Here is a 27020-nt window from a genome sequence, read left to right as displayed (position 1 = left end):
ACAAGCGGCAGAGACCCAGCCAATTAATCACCCATCTAGTTTCGCAATCAAATATGTATTAACCAAAAAGGCAGCCCGGCATTCACAGCCAGGCTCCGCTGTTCTCGCGTTGCAACATAAACAATTCAGAGAGCGCTAACCTCAGAGAGGGACCCGAGTCCTGAAAATGTGGAAACCTAAATCGTTGACAGTCTTTCTAGCACTCTGTGACTGAGATGTCCCACGGATCCCTCGACGCCAACAAGTCAACACACAGGTCTCAACGACGGCTTTGTGCAGTCCTTGTACACGACTGACTGAAGGACTCTGTACCTAGGAATGCACGGTAAGGGCAAATTCCTTGTAAAGAATGAGTCTCGGCACAGAGATGGCCAACGGGCACGAGAAAAGATGCTCAACGCGGCTGATCGCTAACATCAGAGAAATGCCGCGTCCAAACCACAAAGAGGGACCACCTCATACCGGTCAGAATGCCCATCATCAGAAACTCTACAAATAATACAAGCCGAAAAGGGTACGGAGAAAAGGGAACTCTCGCACACCGTCAGTGGGAATGTAAATTGGCACAGCCGCCACGAAGGCTCTTCATAAAAAAAAACACACTAAAAACAAGAGTTGCCATATGGACCCTGCGATCCCACTCCTGGGTATAGACCCAGAGAAAACTAAGATTTAGAAAAGATACATGCATCCCTATGTTCACAGCAGCACGAGCCACGATACCCAAGACAGGGAGACAACATAAAAGTCCACTGAGGGAGGAATGGATAAGGAAGACAGGGTACATATTATACACAGTGGAATATTACTCAGCCGTGAAAAAGGATGGAGTGATGCCGTCTGCAGCTACATGGATGGACGCAGAGACAATCACACTAAGTCAGAAAGAGACAGGCGAACCTCACGTGATATCACTTAGAGGCGGACTCTAAAATATGACACAAAGCAACTTCATCTACGAAAGACTCAAGACGGCAGAAAACAGGCCTGCGGTTGCCAAGATGGGAGGGTGCTCCAAACAGGCCTTCAATTATACCACGTCCGGCTGGCTAGATAAGAAAGGCTCTCAGATCTCACTCTAAGACAAGCCCTCCAGGATGCAAACTGCTGGAAGGTGGGTCCTTTTCCCGGTTCCTGTTCAAGGCAGTTGGGTCATTAATAACTTCCAGGGAACAGCACTAGCATAGAGCATTCCCTAAAAGGTAACAAGAGAACATCCCAAAGACCGAGTGCTGGCCACCAGGTTTCACCACACGTAACTTTTACCTCTGCAAGTGCCAAAGCAGCTGCTGCTGCTGCTGCTAAGTCGCTTCAGTCGTGTCCGACTCTGTGCGACCCCATAGAGAGCAGCCTACCAGGCTCGTCCGTCTATGGGATTTTCCAGGCAAGAGTACTGGAGTGGGGTGCCCTTGCCTTCTCCTGTGACAAAGCTAGACTCCCCCCATAATTCCAGTAACTCAAACTACAGGCTGTAAAGAGTTCCCCTTCTAAAAAAAATAATTATTTGGCTGTATTGGGTCTTAGTGTGGCTCTCGGGACCTTCGTTTTGGTCTGAAACGAAGCCTTTCAGGGGCTGAAGCCAAGTCCCTTGCGTTGCAAGGCACATGCTTAACCACAAGACCGCCCGGGCAGGTCAATGTGAACAGTCTTGAAGATGGACCAACTGTACTGTGAGCTGGGACCTTCGGAGAGCATGGAGCGCAAGGGCCCGGCAGACAGAAGAAATAGGATGATTCGTTTATTCCCCTGGGGCCAGTGAGTGGTCACATGGGCGGTTACTGAGAGCATTAGGCCTAAAACTCAGTAAGCCGCTCCCATTTAAGGGTCCTTCCAGGTGAACATCAGTCATGATATTGTCCAGTCGCTCAGCCATTGTCCGACTCCTTGAGTCCCCATGGACCGCAGCAAGCCAGGCCTCCTTGTCCATCACCAGCTCCCGGAGTTTACTCAAACTCATGTCCATCGAGTCGATGATGCCATTCACCCATCTCATGCTCTGTTGTCCCCTTCTTCTCTTGCCTTCAATCTTTCCCAGCATCAGGGTCTTTTCCAATGAGTCAGCTCTTCTGATCAGATGGCCAAATTACTGGAGTTTCAGCTTCAGCATCAGCCCTTCCAAAGAAACATGCAGGGTTGATTTCCTTCAGGACTGTGGTTTGATCTCCTTGCAGGACTCTCAAAAGTCTTGGTATCGCAAAAATGAAAAAAAAATAATTATAATCTCCAGTTACATGGCTCTCCTTTGATTTCATCCAGCAAATCTTGGATAAGGTCAGAAACTTGCCTTGGCTCAAATAACCCCAGTTTCCCAACGGGAGAATCCACCTTATTTCTGAAAGTATTTGCTTCCTATGTGCCTGCTTCTGCATGTGGACAGGAAGGGAATAATTTACCCTGTGAGAAGTCAAAGCTTCCAGGAAGATCAGGGTGCAACCCTCCTCTGACAAATGACCCAGTCACCAAAGGAACACAGGGACTGCTCATCTGATGATGCCAGCTCTGTAGAACACCGAGAGGCAAGCGGAGGAACATCACCTCCATTGACCATCAAGAGTTCCTAGAGAGTGTTCTGGAGATCTGAACGGAGACACTGTCCCATGGCTCCGACAAGACGGCTGGAAGGAAATGACCCCTGGGATCTCCCTCATCACTCTGAGTCACAGGTCACACACCCAGCCCGCTGGCAAAGGTTTGCCGGCTGTCCTCGAAAGCACATCTCCTCACATGTTCCCTGCACTCAGGCGGTTTCATCAGACTGTCCCTCTCTCCCCTTTACGCACTCTCTCACACACACGCACACACAGCCACATCCATCCCCAGTCTCAACAACTTTCTCTTCTCCGTGGGTCAGATGGCAAAGAACCTGCCTGCCACTGTGGGAGACCCGGGTTCGATCCCCTGGGCCGGGAAGACGCCCTGGAGAAGGGAAGTGGCAACCCCACTCCAGTATTCTGGCCTGGAGAATCCCACGGACGGACAGAGGAGCCTGGTGGGGCTACAGTACCTGGGATAGCAGAGTTGGAAAGGACTGCGGGGCTAACACTTCCACTGCACGCTCGAGAGACGATCACACGAACTGTCTTCTGCTCTTGGGACAGGACTCGGGGGCTCAGATCGCCTTGATGCAGGCGTGGCAAACAGAAAGGGAAGGTCTGTTCCCTCCTAAGGGCAATTTGTTCAGGACGAGTAACATCCCGGGTGCCTCTTCCAGGGAAGTCAGGTCGGACAGGGTGGTTGGTTTCCTAAGAAGCAGAGACTCCTCAAAGTCACAGAGAACAGAGCAGAGGAGGCGGAGAGAGGGGACGTGGGTCACACAGGCATCAAAGGCGCACACTTCCAGCCGTAAAGTCAGTCCTGGGGCTGCCCTGGTGGGCCAGTGGCTGCGACTCTGCACTTCCGATGCTGGGGGCCCCGAGTTCAACTGCTGGGGCAGGGGGACTAAGACCCCCTAAGGCCGTCAAGAAGCGCGGAATACCAAATGCTAATACAAAGACCAAGCACAGCCAAGTGAATAATAAATCCTGGGGATTCGACGCAATACATGATTCCAGTTAATAACGCTGGAGTCTGTGTCTGAACACTGCTAAGAGAACAAATCTTAAAAGTTCTCATCGTGAGAAAAAAACAAATACATGACTCTGTGAACACTGGAGTCTGTGTGTAAACCCTACTAAGAGAATAAATCTTAAAAGTTCTCACTATGAGAAAAAAAGTAAATAAGTGTGGTGGTGGTTTACTGAACCCACTGCAATCTTTGCATGTTTACATACATCAAATCGTTATGTCGCACACCTTAAGCTCATACAATGTGCGTTTAGTCACTGAGTTGTGTCCGACTCTTTCGTGGACTGTAGCCCGCCAGGCTCCTCTGTCCACGGGGACTCTCCAGACAAGACTGAAGTGGGTTGCCATTTCCTTCTCCAGGGGATCTTCCCAAGCCAGGGATCGAACCTAGGTCTCCCACATTGCAGGTAGATTCTTTACCAGCTGAGCCACCAGGGAAGCCCAGATACAAGATTACATATCAAATTACACCTCACTTTTTACAAAATGAAAATTAAAAAGGACAGCTGGGGACACCCCCGGTGGTCTGGTGGTTAAGAATCTGCCTGACAATGCAGGGGACGAGGGTCTGGCTCCCTGGTCTGCCAAGAGCCCCTGTGAGATGAGTCACAACTACAGAGCCTGCGCTACAGTTAAAGAAATCTGGTGTGGAGCAATGAACAGCCCATGTGGTACACAATGAACACCCAGCACAGTCAAAAAATTTAAAAAAAAAAAGAAAAGAGAGAAGGACAGCTGAAGGCTGGAACTGTCTCTGTGGCTTCTGACCCTCTCCCCATTGCCCAAGTCAGGAAATGTCATGCCTCACACGGGGAATCAGGAAGAACACACAGTCTTCCTCTTAAAACGACCATCCCAAAGACACATTCAACAAGAACCAGTGCAATGAAACATCACTCGACCGAGAAAAAAAAAAAACAAAGTTTTCCACAACAAAGTTCTTTTTCTAAAACTTGCTGGTAGCCCCAAACAGTGATGCCTGACTCAGGATCACCGTGATGATTGCAAATTCCAGGTGACTCAGCACCTTCAGAGGCAAATGCTTCCCCAGCTGGCTTCTTAGAAGAACTCTTCCATCGGCCCGGTGTGCAAGGCACGTGCGATCCAGGGAGACATCGACTCACTCTCTGTCCTCTGCTTGTCCTGCCAGCAAGCCACATAACCCGATTTCATTTCATTTTTTTTTCACACCTCCAACGCTTCAATCACCAAAATAAAACACCACCTGCGTAGGAGAAGCAATGAGGCTGTCAGCCTCTCCCTTCCTCAAATGGGGTCCAAGGCTCCTTTTTGCCACTTAGCACCTGAACATCAACAGGCAAACCCCTCAGCCCCCAAAGACTCGAACCGGAATCGACAGCAAGATATAAAAGGCTGGTCTGGTACATGAGCCTTAACCACAAGACACAATGCGCATTTCAACGGACACGGCTAGCAACTGACATTACCAACCATATGCTCGACGTGCTGCACACCAGAAAGCAATCCCAAAAGGCATGATCTTTGCTGTCAAGGACTTGCAATCTCACTGCCAAAGAAAAAGAGAACACACGCGTAAGAGAAAACAGTTGGCAAAAGGCCACTTGGAGGGGAAAAAAAAAATTAAGTTCAAAATGGAAATCTAATAAAAAACAGATTTTTCAACACCAAATAAATGGTCCATGTATTAGATAGACTGGGCAGCAGAAAAAGAAAGAAATGTAATAAAACTGAAAGGATGAATGCAGTACAAAAGCAGTAAGAATAATAAGTCCCAGAAATCACAGAGACCCAGTCAAGATCTTCAGGTTTCCACTTGCCTGCATACAGCCTTGTCTGAGACTATTAAACGACCCCCTTTGCCTGGGGAGGGCTTTATGTCTTTATGTGGAAAGGACTGCCAACAGCCGTTCCCAGTGCTGACTATACTGCAAGGCACGGTGCTGCAACTGCAAAGTGCACGAGAGTCACCTGGAAATTGCGTTTGTGCAGGGCGGAGGAGTCTGGTGGGCTGCCGTCTATGGGGTCACACAGAGTCGGACACGACTGAAGCGACTTAGCAGCAGCAGGGTTCTTCAGGCTGGGCACGTGTAGACCCCAGGCCAGGTAACTCCTTGTGGGGGGTTAACTCGTGCATTCTTAGGGGCTGAGCACTATCCGTGGCGTCTGCCCATGAGATCCCCTGAAGTCTCCAAACCTTGCTGAATGTCCCTAATGGAAGTGGGTGGTGGAGACATGATTGCTCACCTCTACCCCATCACCCCACCGCCAACCACCCCATCCCCAGTTAAGACTCAACCTTCAGAGAACTAAGATCATGGCATTCGGTCCCATCACTTCATGGCAAATAGTTGGGGAAACAGTGGAAACAACTGAGAGACTTTATTTTTGGGGGGCTCCAAAAATCACTGCAGATGGTGACTGCAGCCATGAAATTAAAAGACGCTTACTCCTTGGAAGAAAATCTATGACCAACCTAGACAGCATACTAAAAAGCAGAGACATTACTTTGCCAACAAAGGTCCGTCTACTCAAAGCTACAGTTTTTCCAGTAGTCATGTATGGATGTGAGAGTTGGACTATAAAGAAAGGTGAGCGCCAAAGAATGGATGCTTTTGAAATGTGGTGTTGGAGAAGACTCTTGAGAGTCCCTTGTACTGCAAGGAGATCCAATTAGTCCATCCTAAAGGAAACCAGTCCTGAATATTCACTGGAAGAACTGATGTTGAAGCTGAAACTCTAATACTTTGGCCACCTAATGTGAAGAACTGACTAACTAGAAAAGACCCTGATGCTGGGAAAGATTGAAGGCGGGAGGAGAAGGGAGTGACAGAGGATGAGATGGTTGGATGGCATCACTGACTCAATGGACATGAGTCTGAGTAAACTCCGGGAGTAGGTGATGGACAGGGAGGCCTGGCCTGTTGCAGTCCATGGGGTTGCAAAGAGTCAGACACGACTAAGCGACTGAACTGAACGGAAAGACTGTCAACGGAGTAAGAATAACAGTCTCTCTGAGAGTCCCATGCCGTAATACCTGGGCCCTGTGACAACACGACTGTGTGTGGCAAAAAAGACTTTGGAGAAGCACTGAAGTTAAAGATCTTGGGCGGCGGGGGCACGTGAGCCCCGCACTAAGTGAGCGCTCTCTCCAGGCTGCAGTTGGGAGACATGTGACCACGGAGGAGTGATCAGAGAGGTGGTGCGCTGTGGGCTTTGAATACAAGGAAGGGGCCCTGAGCCAAGGAACACAGGGGGCCTCTAGAAGCTGGAGAAGGCAAGGAGTGCATTCTTCCCGAAAGCCTCTGGAAAAGCACGTGGCCCTCCTCGACACACTTGAGACTCATCTCGAACTTGTGACCTCTGGAAGCATAAGATGATAAAGTTGAGTTGTTCAAGCCAGGAAGTCTAGGGTCATTTGTCCCAAGAGTGCCAGGAGACTAGCACAGTCAACTACAAGATCAACTGAGAAAATACACGACCTTCAGCTCCTGGTAGCTCAGTTGGTATAGAATCTGCCTGCGATGCGGGAGACCCTGGTTCGATTTCCTGGGTCGGGAAGATCCCCTGAAGAAGGGATAGGCTACCCACTCCAGTATTCTTGGGCTTCCCTGGTGGCTGAGCTGGTAAAGAATCCGCCTGCAATGTGGGAGACATGAGTTCGATTAAGGCTACCCACTCCAGTATTCTGACCTGGAGAATTCCATGGACTGTATAGTCCACAGGGTTGCAGAGAGTCAGACTCGACTGAGCGACTTTCACTTCACTTTAGTTCCTAAGAGTAAGCCCTTTGTTAGAGATAGACACTCTAGAAAGTTACGCCCATGGATAGTCTGAGAAAAAAATCAGCCTCCAGATTCTCCCACCTGACCCCAGAGTGGAAATTCTGGCCCCTCACAGAAAGTTTACAAATTCTTTAAAGCAACAACTCTGCCGCTCTCTTTCAGTCTAAGCCGGCACTGTGGCTTCGGGGAGCCCTCAGAAACCACCTAGCTGGTTGGAACCCGTGACCCCAGAGCAGGTTCACACCAGCCTCGTGGTAAATGCAGGCTTCCAATGTCTTGGCAGGGATGCTGTAAAACTCCACCCAAAAACGCAGCACAGAAGAAGGGTATATGAATGCATGTGTGTGCGCAATCTAGAAGGATGCTACCGATGATCCTATCTGCAGGGCAAAAACGGAGGGGCAAAAACAGAGGACAGACTTGGGGGACACAGCAGGGGAAAGAGAGGGCGGGGCGAATTGAGACAGACACACTGACACAAATGCACGACCATGTGTAAACAGCTAACGGGAAGCTACTATGCAGCACAAGCAGCTCAGCTCAGCGCTGTGGGAAGACCTAGAGGCCTGGAATGTGGGACAGGGAAGGAGGCTCCAGTTCAGTCCAGTCGCTCAGTCGTGTCCGACTCTTTGCGACCCCATGAATTGCAGCACGCCAGGCCTCCCTGTCCATCACCATCTCCCACAGTTCACTCAAAGTCACGTCCAACAAGTCAGTGATGCCATCCAGCCATCTCATCCTCTGTCGTCCCCTTCTCCTCCTGCCCCCGATCCCTCCCAGCATCAGTCTTTTCCAATGAGTCAACTCTTCGCATGAAGTGGCCAAAGTACCGGAGTTTCAGCTTCAGCATCATTCCTTCCAAAGAACACCCAGGGCTGATCTCCTTCAGAATGGACTGGCTGGATCTCCTTGCAGTCCAAGGGACTCTCAAGAGTCTTCTCCAACACCACAGTTCAAAAGCATTAATTCTTCGGCGCTCAGCTTTCTTCCAAGTCCAACTCTCACATCCATACATGACCGCTGGAAAAACCATAGCCTTGACTAGACGGACCTTTGTTGGCAAAGTAATGTCTCTGTTTTTCAATATGCTATCTAGGTTGGTCATAACTTTCCTTCCAAGAAGCAAGTGTCTTTTAATTTCATGGCTGCAATCAGCATCTGCAGTGATTTTGGAGCCCCAAAAAATATAGTCTGACACTGTTTCCACTGTTTCCCCATCTGCTGCTGCTAAGTCACTTCAGTCGTGTCCGACTCTATGTGACCCCATAGACAGCAGCCCACCAGGCTCCCCCGTCCCCAGGATTCTCCAGGCAAGAACACTGGAGTGGGTTGTTTCCCCATCTATTTCCCATGAACTGATGGGACCAGATGCCATGATCTTAGTTTTCTGAATGTTGAGCTTTAAGCCAACTTTTTCACTCTACTCTTTCCTTTTCATCAAGAGGCTTTTTAGTTCCTCTTCACTTTCTGCCATAAGGGTGGTGCCATCTGCATATCTGAGGTTATTGATATTCCTCCTGGCAATCTTGATTCCAGCTTGTGCTTCTTCCAGCTTGGCCTTTCTCATGACGTACTCTGCATATAAATTAAATAAGCAGGGTGACAGTATACAGCCTTGACGTACTCCTTTTCCTATTTGGAACCAGTCTGTTGTTCCATGTCCAGTTCTAACTGTTGCTTCCTGACCTGCCTCTTGAGAAACCTATATGCAGGTCAGGAAGCAACAGTTAGAACTGGACATGGAACAACAGAGGTCCCAGAGAGCGGGGATATATGTAAACTTGTGTCTGATTCACGTTGATGTACCACACAGTATTGTAGAATAATCGTCCTCCCATTAAAAAAAAAAAATTACACACACACACACATAAAATCTCTCCGAAACCACTGAAACTGAAAAAAGACGGTCAGCAGGTGCAGCTTGAATTGAACACAACTGTTTTCCTCCACACATCTTTAGGGGAAGAGATGGAATAAACAAAGAGAGAAAGCAGGTTATGGTTTCCGCCAGAGTGGAAGCTGACCTGGAAAGGGTTTTGTAAACATTCCTCACTGCTGAAGCAGTCTGCATCTCAGCATTATCTGAGAGGGGCCGGAGGAGCCGTTGATCCAGTCCTATATGCTGTGTCCACCCGAATTCCCCACACCACCCTCAAGCCCTACTCCATCACCCGGAGACACCACGAAAGGCTCACCAAGAAGCCGGGACAAGAAGCTGATACATGACGCAAAGTGAAAAAGGCTAGGTAGCAAAGGCTGCGTACTGCATGATCCCACTGATAGGAAGTTTCCAGAACAGGCCGATGCACAGAGACAGAGACCACACCTGGTGGCTGCCAGGGACTGGGTGGAGAGGGGGACACGGAGAGATGCTTCACGCACGTGGGGTTTTCTCTGGAATGACAAAAATGCTCTTGAACTCAAACAGCGGTGATGGCTGCACAACTTCATAAAAATACCAGGAAAGCAGCGAGTTATACACTTTGAATGAGACACGTGCATGGTAGGTGAGTTCTATCTCAATGCTGCTGGTGCTGCTGCTGCTAAGTCGCTTCAGTCGTGTCCGACTCTGTGCGACCCCATGGACGGCAGCCCACCAGGCTTCCCCGTCCCTGGGATTCTCCAGGCAAGAACACCGGAGTGGGTTGCCATTTCCTTCTCCAATGCATGAAAGGGAAAAGTGAAAGTGAAGTCACTCAGTCGTGTCTATGTCAATAGAGCTGTCATATTTAAAAAGAAATAATAAAAATTAAAAAAGAGAAGAAGGAAGAAGAAACAACCCAGAGGATATTAGCCAATGATTACGAGACACTGCAAACTTAAAAAAAAAAAAATTAACCATCCTAAGGAGGTGAGTTTACTTAACAAGCCTGGAATCCTGCATACAGACTGAATCCACCGTCAAGGTTCTGAAACGCACGAGCAGAGGTCAGTAACTGTGACCCGAGGTGGCGTATGGAAAGGACTAGGGCGCCAAGTGGGAAAACCTGGGGTTCGTGATCAAGTGTAGGGAGATGAATGTGCAAAAAGACAACAGTTCTCAGTCCAACGAATCACTGGAAAAGACCCCGATCGATGGGAAAGACAGAAGGCAAGAGGAGAAAGAGGTGACAGAGGACGAGATGGTTGGACAGCATCACCGACTCGATGGACCTGAGTTTGAGTGAACTCAGCCTGGCGTGCTGCAGTCCACGGGGTCGCAAAGAGGTGGACACGACTGAGTGACTGAACAGCAAAGTTTTGAGTCCCCTCAACAACCCTGCTGCAGAAAACCAACGTGGTCTTAAATGGGATTTAGAGCTCTGTGTTAACTGAATCACCGCAAGCAGCCATGGACAGTCACCCAAAGGCAAAGCAAACACGGACGGCAAGCGCGAACAAAGCCCGCAGAGGCAATGACAAGCCCAACCTGAACCTACAATGTGCCCATCTCAGTTCTAGGAACGACCCAACAAGCCAACTGCCCAAAGCCAGCAGTGTGTACAGAGAGAAATTTCACTCTGACGAACATCTGGGCCATCAGAGACCCATACAGAAAACACACATTTGCGGTCCAAATATAGAACATTCCATGGAAAAGCAAACACCACAGGAAATTCAAGGAGGTTGAACATTTACTTATAGACAGCAAACAATGAATCAAATGCAAAACTTCCCTTAAAGCAAACGCCACCCAGCCAAATGGGACCCGAGCTGACCTCTTCCTCTTGGGCCAGGAACTGACGAAATTAAACTTCACGAGGGACAGCTGCTTCTGTGGACCATTTCAGGTTTAAATATGAACTGGGAAGTCGTGAAAACAGACAGTCTCTGGTTTTATTCAACTAACTTCTCTGAAAACACATACAGGATGATCAAAAAGAAAAAAACACAAGGCAATGAGAACCTATTAACGATTGGGTGGATACGAGCTGTACGGAGAGAAAAAAGAAACACTTCCATGAGCTAATCTTATTCTATTCTATATTTAGTTTGAATATACTAATGTAATTAACCGGGGTTATATAATGTTGCTAAATTCAGATTTCCAATCGTAAAGCTTCACATACAATTATTTGAACTGCAATGGATTTTTGTTTCTGCGGGAAAATGAAAATAGTTCATTTTCATAACCCACGCGTCCCTAGAAGTAACGGCCTTCCTTGATAGAAATTTCGTGGATGGTAATTCACAACACTACAGATGTGTTTACATCTTCCCTCAAAGGTTAGCATTATCTAGATATTCCACATACTGCTGGCTCTTACCATTTGTCGCTTCTATTTCTCTATATTCCTGCTTCCCACACCTGTGACTGTAATGCCCCGGGAGTATACATAGATAGATCCTGGGCTTCCCTGGTGGCGCAGTATTATAAACACTCTGTCTGCCAATGCAGGAAACTCAGGTTCAATTCCTGGGTGGGGAAGATCCCCTGGAGGAGGGCATGGCAACCCACTCCAGTATTCTTGCCTGGAAAATTGCATGGACAGAGGAGCCTGGCGGGCTGTGGTCCATGGGATCGCAAAGAATCGGACACGGCTTAGGGACAAGCACATATGCACAGATCTCTGCACTTCATGGGTACCTGCGGCTCACATTTAGGAAATAAAAACAACTTTTGTACCCGTTTCTTCGAGGAATCTAAGGTTATGGTTATTCTCCGATACATCTCTGAATATTATTTAGCATAACTGGGCTCACAAATAACCAAACAAATAATTATTAGAGAGTTATCAACAACAACAACAGAAAAAAGAATCCTTTCCAAAGCTGAAGCGATTTATCGGTGCTGAGCTGACCTGTCTACAACAAGATGTTGGGTCGCCGGGACTTCCCTGACTGTCCAGTGGTTGAGAATCCACCTTCCAATGCAGGGGACAAGGGGTTCAATCCCTGGTCAGGGAAGTAAGCTCCCACACCCTGTGGAGCAACAAAACCCGTGTGCCACAGCTAGAGTGCCTGGGGATCACAACGAACACCCCTCCTGCTGAAACTAAGACCCCTCCTGCTGAAACTAAGACCCCTCCTGGGGGAGGGTCAGGATGCGGGCAAGGCTTAAGGCATCCAGTTAAAAGCAAAATACTTTGCGTCAATCTCTCTCACCTCTTAGATGATCAGGGACGGGGCAGACAAGAGTACATTCCCAAAGACTTTCATCGAATCACATTTGTTACAGGAGCTTCAAGCACTGATCTCTGGAGAGCAGAGACAAAGGGGCATAATACAGATATCAAAAATTCTACTTCCCGGGATTTCCCCGGAGGTCTACTGGCTGAGATTCCAAGCTTTCAGTGCCAAGGGCCTGCATTCTATTCCTGATTAGGGGGGTTAAGATCCTGCAAGATACAAGGTTCAATTAAAAAAAAAAAAAAAGGACAAAAAAATCTACTTCCTGTTTCTTCTCTGTCTTTAGTCGGTGTCTTCTGAATATTACCATAAAAGAAACTATGTTCTGTTTTCTTTATTAGCAGATTAAATGGATCAGTTTTGTTGCTGTGCAGTTGTTCAGTCGTGTCCAACTCTTTGCAACCCCATGGACCGCAGCACGACAGGCCTCCCTGTCCATCACCAACTTCTGGAGTTTACTCAAACTGATGTCCATCGAGTCGGTGATGCCATCCAGCCATCTCATCCTCTGTCATGCCCTTCTCCTCTCGCCTTCAATCTCTCCCAGCACCAGGGTCTTTCCCAATGAGTCAGCTCTTTGGTAGCCAAAGTACTGGAGCTTCAGCTTCAGTCCTTCCATTGAACATCCACTGAATATTCCATTGATTTCCTTTAGTATGGACCGGTTTGATGGGTTTACCCAAGGACAAATGAATGTCTTGAGTGGATCCTGACGAGCCCGAATCGTATAGAACAAGAGCGTCGTCAGCTGCAGGCGTCTTGCGTGCACAGGGCTGGTTCTCTGATTTCCTGGACTCACAAAACCTACACAGCAAACTCAGGAGCCACAACAAGAGACACAAGACTCAAACACCACAACTCACACACAAAACCTGAAACTGGCACCTCAGTCACTTCAAGCTAAACAAACACAACGGCTGCTGTGGAAACCCGGGAACTACCTCCGGTCGGCATTCCGGGCCTGCAAACCGAAGCTTCGGCCGTTCTCTGCAAACGACCTGAAGCTCAGGCAAAGATCTGAAGTGTGGAGGTGAGTCCCAGGTCTCACCTCGGCAGCCCACAGTGTGGTCTGGGTTGTGAATATAACTTCTGTTATTTATTCACTCTCTGCAATGCTACCAACAAGCATCAACCAAAATGACACCTTTCTCTATTACATAGCCTCTCAAGTGATATGCAAAAAAAAAAAAATATATATATATATATATAAACAACCATGATGGATGAAATATGTCTTTGGGGGGAAAAAAAGAAAAAAACGCAATATAAACAGCCAGACCGAAGGCACACAAAGGCTTGTATAACAAGCCTGTTCCAGCGCTATCTCACATCTTGTGCAGTTGGAATCACGTCTTCCACCAAAAAAAAAAAAAGCCTGGTTCTTGGGAGCCCCGAGGGCATCCGTCAATGAGAGCAGCTGATTTACAGACAGAATTAAGTGATTATGAAAACACCGGGGCGTTAAGAAATGCTTTAAAAAGCACAGCACAGTTGCAACGTTTCCCCATGCAACTGCAACGCTTGTGTGTACACACTCACGTACACACACAGACTACATCTGTGCCCCCCTTTATTCAGGGACTTCAGTTTCTTTCCTTCATCACCTCTAAGGACCTCACCAGTGATCTCTAAGACACTTTTTCACCATACACCTCTCAGTGAAAACCACTGAAGCATTAACCCCAACTCCTGTTAAGTATTAACTAGAGATAAGACTCAACCCCCCCCCCCCCCCCACAACTTAAGCTTCTTCCTGCACTCCAGTAAATCTCACAGAGCACCAGAGATGAAATTCACTTCTCAGCAGTCCACTTCGGGAATTAAAAGCGGAAACAAGGAATCTGTGTCCCCCTCGGCCCCAGCTAAATGTAGAGACTCTGGGTTTCAAGGAAACCTAGTCAGAGGCCCATGAAATTTAACAGGCGAGTTCCATTTCCATAAACTCCTCCACTTGTTCTCAGCCGGTCTACAACCATCTCTTGTCACGCCCTGGACACGCGACATCATTAATTCTCATTGTCACCAACTTCTGGGCCGGGTGCCCCTCCACCGCTCTCTCTCCTGGCAAAGCTTTTTGAAGAATTACACTTCAGATCCCTGGAAACTGTTGAAATTGGCACAGAATCATCGTGCGTCTTAGGAACACAAACCTAACGTAATTACTTTTTCCATGATCGCATTAGGAGCTAAACCAAAGCATGTCTCCCAAGACTGACCTGCAACCATCAGAAACGAGCAACTGTGGTTCTGACGTTGATAACTGTGAACACCTGAGTCTTTAACCAACACTGAGTTGGCAGTTAAGTTTCAAGGGATTAAAATGCCCGGTAAGATTCTGTTGGGAAAAACCACCTCGGCAAGTACCCAACTTGAACCTGTCTCCTAAGTGAATCAATTCTCTGCTCAGTTGCTTTTCTGAAATTCAACATAAAACTCGGCAACCACCTGGCTAACTTTATAGATGCTGAGAATTACGTTTGCATAACCGGCACTACAGACATGAAGCAGACTCTACTTTCTCAGTTCTCATCTTCAAACGCATGTTAAGATAACAAGGGTACCTGGAAAGGCATGGTTGACCTGGCTAAGTCCAATACTTTGGCCACCTGATGCGAAGGGCTGACTCATTGGAAAAGACCCTGATGCTGGGAAAGATTGAGGGCAGGAGAAGGGGATGACAGAAGATGAGATGGTTGGATGGCCATCACTGACATGATGGACTTGAGTTTGAGCAAGCTCCGGGAGTTGGTGATGGACATGGAACCCTGGCGTGCTGCAGCCCATGGGGTTGCAAAGAGTCGAACACAACTGAGTCACTGAACTGAAGAATCACTCACAATACACCAGAAACAAAAATCTCTACTCAGTGACGCAGGATTTTCTCCAGTTCTCCGTCATAACTTACCAGGTCTTTCCCATATCAAAGTATTTGCTATTCCTGATTTAAGAAACAATATGGCATCACACAAACTTCTTTTGCCCACATTTCCATCTCCCAGAAAGTTTAAACTAACAGAAATGATTGCAAAGTGGATAACGGATGTTCACAGACACCTTAGAGCCGGATGACAAGGGGCAAGTCTGTAACAGTTACGAGTCCAGCTCTCCAAGACAAGAACGGCCGTCTCTGTACATGGATTGCTCCAACATGGACGAGGCTGACTCTCCGGGTCACAGAAGTCTTCAACGTCTTGGAGAAAAACAGGGAGGCTGATCGCATTGGTGGAGGAGGTGAGGGGCGGGGGGGAAACGGGTGGGGGATGGGATGGATGGGGCAGGTTGGTGGCAACTGTTCCAGAAAGCAAAGTGCTAGGGGATGGCTCAGAGAAGACAATGGCACCCCACTCCGGTACTCTTGCCTGGAAAATCCCATGGGCGGAGGAGCCTGATAGGCTGCAGTCCATGGGGTCGCGAAGAGTCGGATACAACGGATTCACTTTCACTTTTCACTTTCATGCATTGGAGAAGGAAATGGCAACCCACTCCAGTGTTCTTGCCTGGAGAATTCCAGCGACAGGGAGCCTGGTGGGCTGCCGTCTATGGGGTCGCACAGAGTCAGACACGACTGAAGCGACTTAGCAGCAGCAGCAGCAGCAGGGGATGGCTATTCGGGGTCATCTTTGGGCTCAAGAGAAGTAAATAAAGAGATCTCTCATGCTTCCTTTTTAGCATTCCAGCTACACACACCACGACAGGAATAAATGACAGGAATTCCAGGCAAGAGACACTCTTCACAAGAATAAACACTGTGAATTTTGCCCTGAGCATCATTTCTGCGTCTTTCACAGGGTCTCGCGAGATCAGAAGACAACACCACACCTAAGAATTATTTGGAGGCAACTCACAGCCCAAAGTGTCCTCTGAAATGCTACAGGGCTTTTTTTTTTTTTTTTCTAAGTAGGCAACTGACTTAGCAATGTTGAGGACTGCCTATTTCAATCATGGGAAATATGACAAAGCATGACACACAGTTCTCCCAAACTGCTAGTTGATTTAAACCACCGTTAAGTCAACGTTCAAAACACAAAGATCATGGCTTCCAGTCCCATCATTTCATGGCAAATAGATGGGGAAATAATGGAAACAGTGACAGACTTTGTTTTCGCGGGCTCCAAAATCACTGCAGATGGTGACTGCAGCCATGAAATTAAAAGACACTTGCTCCTATGACCAACCTAGACAGCATGTTAAAAAGCAGAGACATCACTTTGCCAACAAAGGTCCATCTAGTCAAAGCTATGATTTCTCCAGCAGTCACGTATGGATGTGAGGGTTGAACCATAAAGAAAGCTGAGTGCCAAAGAATTGATGCTTTTGAACTGTGGTGGTGGAGAAGACTCTTGAGAGTCCCTTGGACTGCAAGGAGATCCAACCAGTCCATCCTAAAGGAAATCAGTCCTGAATATTCATTGGAAGGACTGAGGTTTAAGCTCCAATACTCCGGCCACCTGATGGGAAGAACTGACTCATTGGAAAAGACCCTGATGCTGGAAAAGATTGAGGGCGGGAGAAGGGGACGACAGAGGGTGAGATGGTTGGATGGCATCACCGACTCAACAGACATGGGTTTGGGTGCACTCCGGAAGTAGGTGATGGACAGGGAGGCCTGGCGTGCTGCAGTCCGTGGGGTCGCAAAGAGTCGGACACGACTGAGCAACTCAACTGAACTGAAACCGTAACCTATAGTGTTTAAAAAAAAAAAAAAGACAAGAGCTTCCCTGGTGGACCAATGGTTAAGAATCTGCCTTGCGATGGAAGGGAAAAGGGTTCGATCTCTGGCCAGGGAAGATCCCTCAGGCCACAGTGCAACTGAGCCCGAGCGCTACAAGCGCTGAGCCCCTGAGCTGCAACTGCCGACACCCAAGCGCCACAGAGCCCGTACTCTGCCACAAGAGACGCCACCGCAACGAGAAACTTAAGCACTGCCGTGAAGATTAGACCCTGCTCCCCGGAACAAGAGAAAGCCCTCATGAAGCAACAAAGACCCATCACAGCCAAGAAACTGCAATCAATTAAAAAAAAAAAAAAGCTATCGTCAACAGTGAAGCAGGCTTCCTTTTCCATATTAGAATCCGCACACACGAGACGTTCGAAAGGCTTCACGGCTAGCTCCTTAACGCCTTCAACGCTACAGGTGAGGACACACACAGGGTCAGTGACTTCAACACAAGCCCAAGGCTGGACTCACCTGGCCAAAACATCAGGCAAAGGCTTGTCCTAAGAGAACATGCCATGTCTCACTTGATCACAGACAGTGAAATGACAACCCAAGGTAGAATGTAGGTCAGCAACCACAGAGAAACACAGCTGTAGGAATTTTATTGCTACGACAAGCAAATGCCAGCACAAGTGGGTATTTTTAGCCTGCCTTATGGCCCTGGTATTAACCCACTGGGAAAAACCACTGCCTCGAAAAGGCAAGTCCAGTTTTTGAAACTCAAGACATGAGCTACGAATATACAGGACATATTCAATGTCTCTCCACGGGACTGCTGGGAAAGTCTGAACGTGGCTCCCCAAAAAATGTCCCACCTCAACTGACCTCGCAGCAAGGACTGCCCGGCATAGGAAGAGACTAAATCTCAGGCAACTAGACCACAAGACACCTAACATTTTATCACTGTGATCTCTTCAGTATTAAGAATTAAGTATTAAGAAGCTCTAAGTGTGGTTTTCCCTTGCTTTTGATCATATGCGTGGTGCAGAATGATTCTCAGGAAAACACACTGGCCCAAGTGTTCAGTTAACTAGCTCAGTCACATCCATCTGACTCTGCGACCCCATGGACTGCAGCACGCCAGGCCTCCCTGTCCCATCACCAACTCCTGGAGCTTGCTCAAACTCGTGTCCATCAAGTCGGTGAGGCCATCCAACCATCTCATCCTCTGTCATCCCCTTCTCCTCCCGCCTTCAATCTTTCCCAGCATCAGGGTCTTTTCCAAGGAGTCAGCTCTTCACATGAGGTAGCCAAGGTATCGGAGTTTCAGCTTCAGCTTCAGTCCTTCTGATGAATATTCAGGACTGATCTCCTTTAGGATGGACTGGTTGGATCTCCTTGCAGTCCAAGGGACTCTCAAGAGTCTTCTCCAAGACCACAGTTCAAAAGCATCAATTCTTAGGCACTCAGCTCTCTTTATGGTCCAACTCTCACATCCATACATGATTACTGGGAAAACCACAGCTTTGACTAGATGAACGTTTGTCAACAAAGTAATGTCTCTGCTTTTTAATACTCTGTCTAGGTTGGTCAGAACTTTTCTTCCAAGGAACAAGCATCTTCTAATATCATGGCGCAGTCACCATCTGCAATGATTTTGGAACCCAAAAAAATAAAGTCTGCCACTGTTTCTACTGTTTCCCAATCTATTTGCCATGAAGTGATGCCATGATTCTAGTTTTCTGAAGGTTGAGTTTTAAACCAGCTTTTTCAATATCCTCTTTCACTTTCATCAAGAGGGTCTTCACTTCCTCTTTGCTTTCTGCCATAAAGGTGGTGTCACGTGAGGCTATTGATATTTCTTCAGCAATCTTTATTTCACTTTGTGTTTTATCCAGCCCGGAATTTAGCATGATGTACTCCTTGGAAGGAAAGTTATGACCAACCTAGACAGTATATTCAAGAGCAGAGACATTACTTTGCCCACAAAGGTCCATCTAGTCAAGGCTATGGTTTTTCCTGTGGTCATGTATGGATGTGAGAGTTGGACTGTGAAGAAGGCTGAGCGCCGAAGAATTGATGCTTTTGAACTGTGGTGTTGCAGAAGACTCTTGAGAGTCCCTTGGACTGCAAGGAGATCCAACCAGTCCATCCTAAAGGAGATCAGTCCTGAGTGTTCATTGGAAGGACTGATGTTGAAGCTGAAACTCCAATACTTTTGACCACCTTGTGCGAAGAACTGACTCATGTGAAAAGACCCTGATGTTGGGAAAGAATGATTGAAGGCGGGAGGAAAAAGGGACGAAGATGAGATGGCTGGATGGCATCACCAACTCGATGGACACGAGTCTGAGTAATCTCCAGGAGTTGATGACGGACAGGGAGGCCTAGCGTGCTGCAGTCCATGGGGTCGCAGAGAGTCGGACACAACTGAGCAACTTCCCTTTCCCTTTTCACCCTGATTCTGGTGGTGCTGGTTACAGACATTTCAGCAGGCAGAAATTCAAACTCCATCATATAGTAAATCTGGGAAACACACAGAGTATATATGTGTCTATATATAGCATGTATCTGTGTGTGTGTGTGCACGAGCATATGCCAGCCCTGAAATTTAGCTCAAGAGGAGAGAAAAAGATAAGGAAAGCAAGCAGGCAACTGCTGGAGACCACCGGAACCAAGAAAGACATAGTATTCTTGTTATTATTGGATGCATCCCCAGGCACTCCCAACTTCAGAGAATAAGACATAAGCACACCGGGCTCCAAGCACGATGATAACCCTGTCTGTTAACACAACAAGCCTGAGAAATAAATTTTATTTTCTCTCTGTGTCTCTCTCTCTCGCCATGAGAAAACTAAGGCCAGGGGAGGTCACTGATATGCCCAAAGGCGACGTCAGTGCATGGTGAGCTGGCCTCAAACCAGATTTTCTTCAGAGCCCTGCCCCAAGACCCCCAGGACCACCAGGACCTCACAAGGCCCCCAACCTGGGTGTGCCTGGCGCTCCCCTGGGGCTCCCAGAGGAAGGCGCTTCAGGCTGGCTCCGGGGGACCCCAGTGCACACAGGGACCAGACTCTGGGTGCCACGGCTGACCCCCACCCACCCACTGCAGGTCCACAGCCCTGCGGCTTCCCAGCCCTTGTCCACTAATCCACCAGTCACAGGAGGGGACCCAGCCTGAATCCCGCAAGTAGGGGACCCCATGCCCCTGCCCTCCGGAGCACCCCCAGCGGTGGAGGTCAGCCTCCCCCGCCCAGTCCAGGTTAACCCACACGGCCCCGGGCCCTGTGAGGGTCTGAAATCAGCAGACAGGTGCTAGGTTCCCCCCCACCCCAATAAATGCCCAAAGTCCCCAGAAGCTGACTGAGAGCGAAACCTGGGCAAATCTGCAGTGACATCAGCAAAACCCACAGGAAGGAGCCCAGCGCAGGGGTGCAAAGCCTCGAGGGCTCTGAAAAGTTGAAGACAGAGCCGGGGCTGAACTGGGGGTAAACACATTCTAGCCCCCCGAGCCCCTCCAGCTTCTGTGGTCCCCAAAGGCCATCCAGCTGGCCACCTCCTCCTGTTCACTTGTCTTCCCTTCCTTCTAAAGCATCCTAAAACGGCCTGCGAGGACCACAGCACCCAATGCCTACCTGGTCCCACCAGCCCACTGGCCCCCGGACCAAAACAGGACTCAAGACTCACGGCGCTGGGTCCTTCTTTGGGGGCGGCTCTGTACCACGGAGCACCGTGAGAGGGGACTCAACATCCGTGGGCCCACCAGGAGACCACCGTCCCCTCACCCCCCGACACATGACCACCGCAGATGTCTCCAGACGCTGCCAAACACCGTAGGGGAAAAAAGTGCCTGAACTGAGGACTGCGAGTGGATGATGAGCTTCCCGCGTTCAAACGCTGAGGACACTGTTTCCATGTGCAACTATCTCGTCTACCTTCACCTGCTAAAACTTTTCTCTTCAACCTGCGAGCCAAAGCTTCACGGCTCCCTTCCGCCCACCAAGAGCTAACCAGACCCATGGAAGTGGTACCCAACTTCCTGCGGAAGATAGAAATAGTCTTCCCTCTGCTTCTCTTTGTCTTCAACCTGTGAGCCAATGCTTCATGGCTCCTTTCCACCCACCAAGAGCAAACCAGACCCATGGAAGTGGTACCCAACTTTCGATGTTAAGACAGAAATAATCTCCCCTCTGTTTCCAAGTGTATGTTTGTTCCAAGTAAATTGTTTTCAATGGCTTCCACTTCACACCTGCATCCTTCCGTCTGGCAGAAGATTCCCAAGAAATATTTGATGGCGATGATCTCACACAAGAGGGCTTGCAGGAGGCCATCCCCTCTGTGAGCTTACAACCACCCTGGATCAAGTTTCTGGGGAGCACATTCGTGACCGCCTGCATTTCCCGCCACCCTTCCCCCGAGGTTTTAAACTTGCTTTCTCCCCTTCCCTTTAAAAAAACAAGTGGACTCCGTCCGTCTGTCCCTTCACACATCCAGCTTTTCTTTTGGTTTTGACTGGTGATATGGCCAGGCCTATCCGTTTGGTCCAGCCCCATGGGAAGGATGGATGGGGGGAGAGGGCCACAGAGGGCCAGCCCCGAGGGGACAACTGGTGTCCAGTTACTTCCTTCACGCTAAAAATAGTTATGGGAAAAAAAAAAAAAGGTTTATCATCTTTTCCACTTAAGCATGTTTACAGAACGACTTGAGTCTTGCCTCCCAATTGAACTATATTTTTTAAGTGTCTCGGGTGCTGAGAGAGGAACAGCTTATTACTGCAGGTCATGTACTTTTCTAAAGGAGAAACAGGAGGCAACACCTGGGGGGCCTCATTTCACAGGGCAGTGCGATCGGGCTGGTCCCTGGCGCCGGTCAGACCTGGCGATGCTCCTGGACAAGAGCTGGGCGAGGGGGCATCCCCAGAGTTGGCATGAGGAGCCCTCCTTCCCAATAGGTCACTGAGGGAGGCTATGAATTCCTGATGCTCAGGACCTAGGGGAGATGCCTTCTCTGGGTCTGGCTTCCCCCGGCTGGAACCCATTTTGCCACTCTGCAAGCAAAATAATTGTGACTATCCCTAAGTCACCAAAGATTTGAGGTGTCTCAAAGGCTGACAGCTCTTGAGATGAAAGCAAGACTAAAGACAAATGGCACAAAGGGGCCATCTGGGAAGTCACCTCTCTCCCAGAAGCAGAACTGGGTTTCCCGCCCCCCTCCTGATTTACACATGAAATTTCTAATCCGTGGCTATTAAAAGAAAAAAAAAAAAAACGCAAAAGATTATGCAAAGAACACATCATAAGGAATTTACCATCCTGTGCAGAGACCGGTGTACAGGAAACGGGCACCATTCAGCCACTTGCTAAAAACACACTGACCGTTGTGAAGTCTCATCTGTAGGGAGGATTCCTTGTCAGCCTGCTTGATACAGAAGAGTTTGCCCTCAGGACATTAAAACTTAGAACATAAACTTGGCTTGGGGTGGGGGAGAAGTGGGGGGCGTATCAGATATGTTCTCTCAATCAGCTACATGGGGCCACACTGTTAGCAATACCTTGAGACCCCAAGGGATGTTGGCCACAACAGACTCGGGCCGGCAACGTGGGGACTGGCTTTTTTCCAGAAGGGGAAACTGACGCACACCCTTTTTCCGAAGTTGAATCCTCACGAAAACTCCAGCTTGGAGTCCCGGTTTTCTAATTCAGAAATGATCCACACCACCTCAACCTTAAAACCACAGCTGTCGATCTCACTGAAATCACTTTCCCAGGTGACTTGCTAGCTGAAATCTTTTTTAAGGTCTACGTTGGCCACCTGATGCGAAGAACTGACTCATTGGAAAAGACCCTGATGCTGGGGAAGATTGAGGCCAGGAGGAGAAGGGGACTACAGAAGTTGAGATGGTTGGATGGCATCACCGACTCGATGGACATGGGTTTGGGTGAACTGCGGGAGTTGGTGATGGACAGAGAGGCCTGGCGTGCTGCGGTTTATGGGGTCGCAAAGAGTCGGACAAGACTGAGCAACTGAACTGACTAACCAGTAACTGTCTAAAACTCTTACAGCCTCTCCCCTCCTTCCACAAGGAGCAGGCTAACTCTTTACTGGTTTCTTTACAGATCCTTACTTGTAGTAAATATAGAGTGCGTGTGTGATAAATCACTTCAGTCATGTCCAACTCTTTGCAACCCCGTGGACTGTAGCCCACCAGGCTCCTCTGACCATGCGATTCTCCAGGCAAGAATACTGGAGTGGGTTGCCATTTCCTCCCCCAGGGGATGTTCCCAACTCAGGGATCCAACTCCAGTCTCCTGCATTCCAAGCGGATTCTTCACCACTGAGCCACCAAGGAAGCCCAACTACAGAGCACCGCTCCCAAACTGGACCTTCTTCAAGTTCTATACTGATGACCCCCAAACACATCTATTGAGGATCTGAATTATGGACAAAGCCCTGAAACAACACAACTGGGCATTTTAGTAAAACCACCACTAATAAATGAATTTTAATCAACTGGAATCTAAATATGCCCAGGTGGGCAGTGGGTACCACCCCAGATAATTAAGCTATGGATAAAACAAGGCCTCTGTGATTGACCTTTCATGATTTCTGTTGAGAAATCTAGGGTTTTATATATAGAAAGAGAGAGTTCAATCTAAGATTCTGTGTGGGGGAGAAAAAGTGTGTGTCTCTGTAATTGAACAAGTTTGTCTCCAAATGGGAACATTCACCCCATGTCAACACAGGAAGACAAAATAACACCAAGCTTCAGAGCTGGGTTTCCAGAATCAATCTTCCCTCCACCATAGATGAGCAAAGTCAGTGTCTTCACAGGGCGTTAAGCGCCTGTAAAATCCTCAGCGCGGGGCATGTGAGTAACCAAAGGACGATGAATTTATCCGCGCCGGAGCAACAGTGAAAATTTACAGGCAAACTCGACGTTTTCAAAAAAACTTACACATAACGGTTCCTCCTCTCTGCTCCTGCACCATCCAATGAGTGCCGTGATCTCGGTTCCCGTTTTTATTTTTGCACATATAGCAAACGACGCTCGGAAAGCTGGCAGGACTTCAAGGTCAATGGCGGAGCAGGACGTCAGGGTGGGCTGTTTCACTAGTTCAGGCCAGACGGGGACAAAGGTTGCTTTTCCAGCAAAAGCAGTTTTACGTGTCCCCTCGGAGCTGGACTCAGGGGCTCTATACCCGTCTTTGGCCACCTAGCACTGAAACCTACAAACCTCCCACCCAGGTACATTCAGGAAGTCATCACCAGTGAGAACACTGAGGCTCCTCTGGTTCAAAGGGGGTTGACTGCACGCACTTTAACTAAAACACCCCAACTTGCAGGAGGGGCAAGACTCAGGCTCCAGGGGTGAAATTTCAATGACGGGGGGGGGGGGGGGGGGGGGGGGGGGGGGTGCTGATAATACCTGGAGTGACTAAGCCCTGGAAAAAAAGCAGAGCCAACCTCCTTGCTTTGCACAGCACCAAATAAAAAACACCTTAGAGTCTTCACGGGCTGTTCCACAGGTGTGTGTTCACTTAAGGAACTTCACACGCAATGATCCTTCAGGGGCCATTTTAAGACGTGGGTCAAGGGATGGGACTTCCAGCTTTCATTTCCGGATTCGTTATCCAGCTGGGTGGTTTTCCAAGCAATCTGCAGTACATCTGAGATATCTGAACATCCCTTTCACGTGAAAAGCGTCTTCAAGTATCAATGGTTTCCATAATCACCATCTCCCCCACCCCCACCCAATCGCGTCTTTTCTAGGAATGACTAAACTTCCCAGAAGTCCTTCCACCATCTGCTACCCCCGAGGCCACCGATCAGGCTGGACTTAACCCGAGCCTCCCCCGCCATCACCACCCCCTCGCTCCCCAACCCAGACTGGAGTCCCGCCCCTCGCCTTCCAGGTTAACCCAGGGGCTCAGGCGGCGCGTCTGGACAGAAAAACATTCAAGAAGTCAGTTCAAGCCGTATGTGATAAAGCCAAGCAAGAACCCAAACCGCGGCAAAAGGAATAGAGGAGACAGATTTCTATTTCCTCGGCGGTTCCACGCTACAACATCGGCGACAGGAGGGGGAAAAAATCAACAACAACAACAACACACCTCGGACTTTTTAACTTCGTGGAATTTGCAGTGGACTCGGAGGAAGGCCAGGCTGTGCCCTAAAACCATCCCGGTCGCGGGTCTTGCCGCGCACGGGCAACGCACGTGAAGTCGCAGCGCCCGGGGGTGGGGGGGGGAGCCCTTTAGCGACCCCCAAGTGTCACAGTCCCCGGCGACCTCCGGTGGCCCCCGACCAAGCGATGGCGCGCCCCACTCCATTCCGAGCACTGGCCACCCCCACCGCCGTGGGCGAGGTCCCCTCGGGAGGGTGGCGGGGTAGGGGGTGGGGAGAAGGAAGCACCGCCTGGCACGCGGATCTCGGGGCACCCCTCCCCCTAGACCAGGCGCAACAGGTCTACAGCCACCCCCCCCCCCCAGGGCGCGCTCTGTAGATCGCCCAGGGACGCCCACCCCCACCCACCCAAGTGGTCCCCACCCTGTTTTCCTCGCTACGGGCCGGGCTGGGAGGGTGGGGGCGCAAGTTGGGGGGAGCTCCCCACTTCCTGACAGTTTCCGCGCCGCAGAAACTGAACCGCCGCGGGCCCGCGCCGCCTCGCCCGCCACTCTGCGCCCTGCGCGCGCCGCCGCGGCGCGCCCCCCGGGGTCCCGGCCCGCGCCCCCCCCCGGGGGGGTGGGGCGATGAATGGTACTCCCCTCCCCCATGGGGGGGGGGTCCCCGCGGCCGCGCAGGTTCGCCCAGCCAGCCCCGGGCCCGGAAGACAAAAGCGGCACCGGGAGGGACCAACGGAGCGCTCCCTACCCCCACCCCCCTCGCCAAAACTTACCGATCACCTCCCCCTCCCCAAAACAAAGAAGCCTCCCCTTACCCCCAGCTCCAGTCTCCGCCCGCCCCTCCAACCCCCGACGCGCCGGCACCACTTTGGGGGAGCGGCCCCATCGGGGTATTGTTCAGCCTGCAGGGAGCGCGCGCAACACCCCAGCCCGATCCCCGGGGGACACTTGGGGAAGCTGGGCCCCCTCCCTCCACCGCACCCCCACCCCCCTACCAGAGACGGGGGTCCCCGAGCGGGCGGCCGGCCGGCCTGACCCCCTCAGAGAGCGGGAATGAGCCGGGCCCGGGCCTCACCCCTACCCTGAGCGAGAGAAGTTTCCGCAGCGCGCCCGGCCCGGGCCGAGCCCCGCGCGCACACTTACCTCGCCCTGAGCCGCGCAACTTGTGTCCGGCGCCGCCGCTCCAAGCCTGCGCCCCGCCGGCCGCCGCCGCCGCCGCCGCCGAGCCCGGGCCGCGCCGCGGCAGCCGAGGGCCCGGCGCCCGAAGCCGCCGCGCGCCGCCCCCCCGGGCCGCCCCCGCCCCGCGCCCGCGTCCCCCGCCGCCGCCGAGTCCCCGAGACGCGCGGGCGCTGGAAAGTTTCGGGTGCCGAATGGCGGCGAGGGCGCTGCGGCGGCGGCGGCGGCGGCGGGGTGGGGGCGCGGGCGGCTCCTCGCTCCCGAGCGCGGAGGACGGGGCGGGCGGGGAGGGGGGGAAAACGGCGGCGGCGGGAGAGGGCGGGACGCGGGAGGGACCGGCGCGGCCAGTGACCTCCGCTGGGGAGCGGCCGCCGGAACGCCGACCCCGGCCGGGAGGACGGCCCTGGGCGCCGCCCCCAGCCTGCGCCCGCCCCCGCCGCCGCCGCCGCCGCCGCCGCAGCCGCCGGGGGAGGGGAGCCCGGGGCCCCAGCGCGCTCCCCGACCCGGGACCCCCCCATCGCCCTCCCCCCATCACCCTCCACAGCCCCCAGCCTGCGCCCTCCCCCACCGCCCGGGGCCCTTGCGCGCTCCCCCACCCGGGGCCTCCCCATCGCCCACCCCCACGGC

General features: G+C 50.6%; 1 protein-coding gene across 7 annotated transcripts in view; it reads right to left on the bottom strand.

Annotated features, from left to right (window-relative positions):
* Positions 1 to 26413, bottom strand: part of TBL1X (transducin beta like 1 X-linked) — a 245297-nt gene extending 218884 nt beyond the window's left edge. For all 7 annotated transcript variants that reach the window (XM_024987975.2, XM_059883982.1, XM_024987972.2 and 4 more), the window contains exon 1: positions 26361 to 26413. The gene's annotated coding sequence lies outside the window, so the exon portion shown is untranslated. The remainder of the gene's footprint in view (positions 1 to 26360) is intronic.
* Between the last annotated feature and the right edge of the window lie 607 nt (positions 26414 to 27020).

Source organism: Bos taurus, chromosome Y, assembly GCF_002263795.3.
Source record: "Bos taurus isolate L1 Dominette 01449 registration number 42190680 breed Hereford chromosome Y, ARS-UCD2.0, whole genome shotgun sequence".
Classification (NCBI taxonomy): Eukaryota; Metazoa; Chordata; class Mammalia; order Artiodactyla; family Bovidae; genus Bos; species Bos taurus.
The sequence above is the reverse complement of the archived record's forward strand: the minus strand, read 5'-3'. Positions and strand labels throughout refer to the sequence as shown.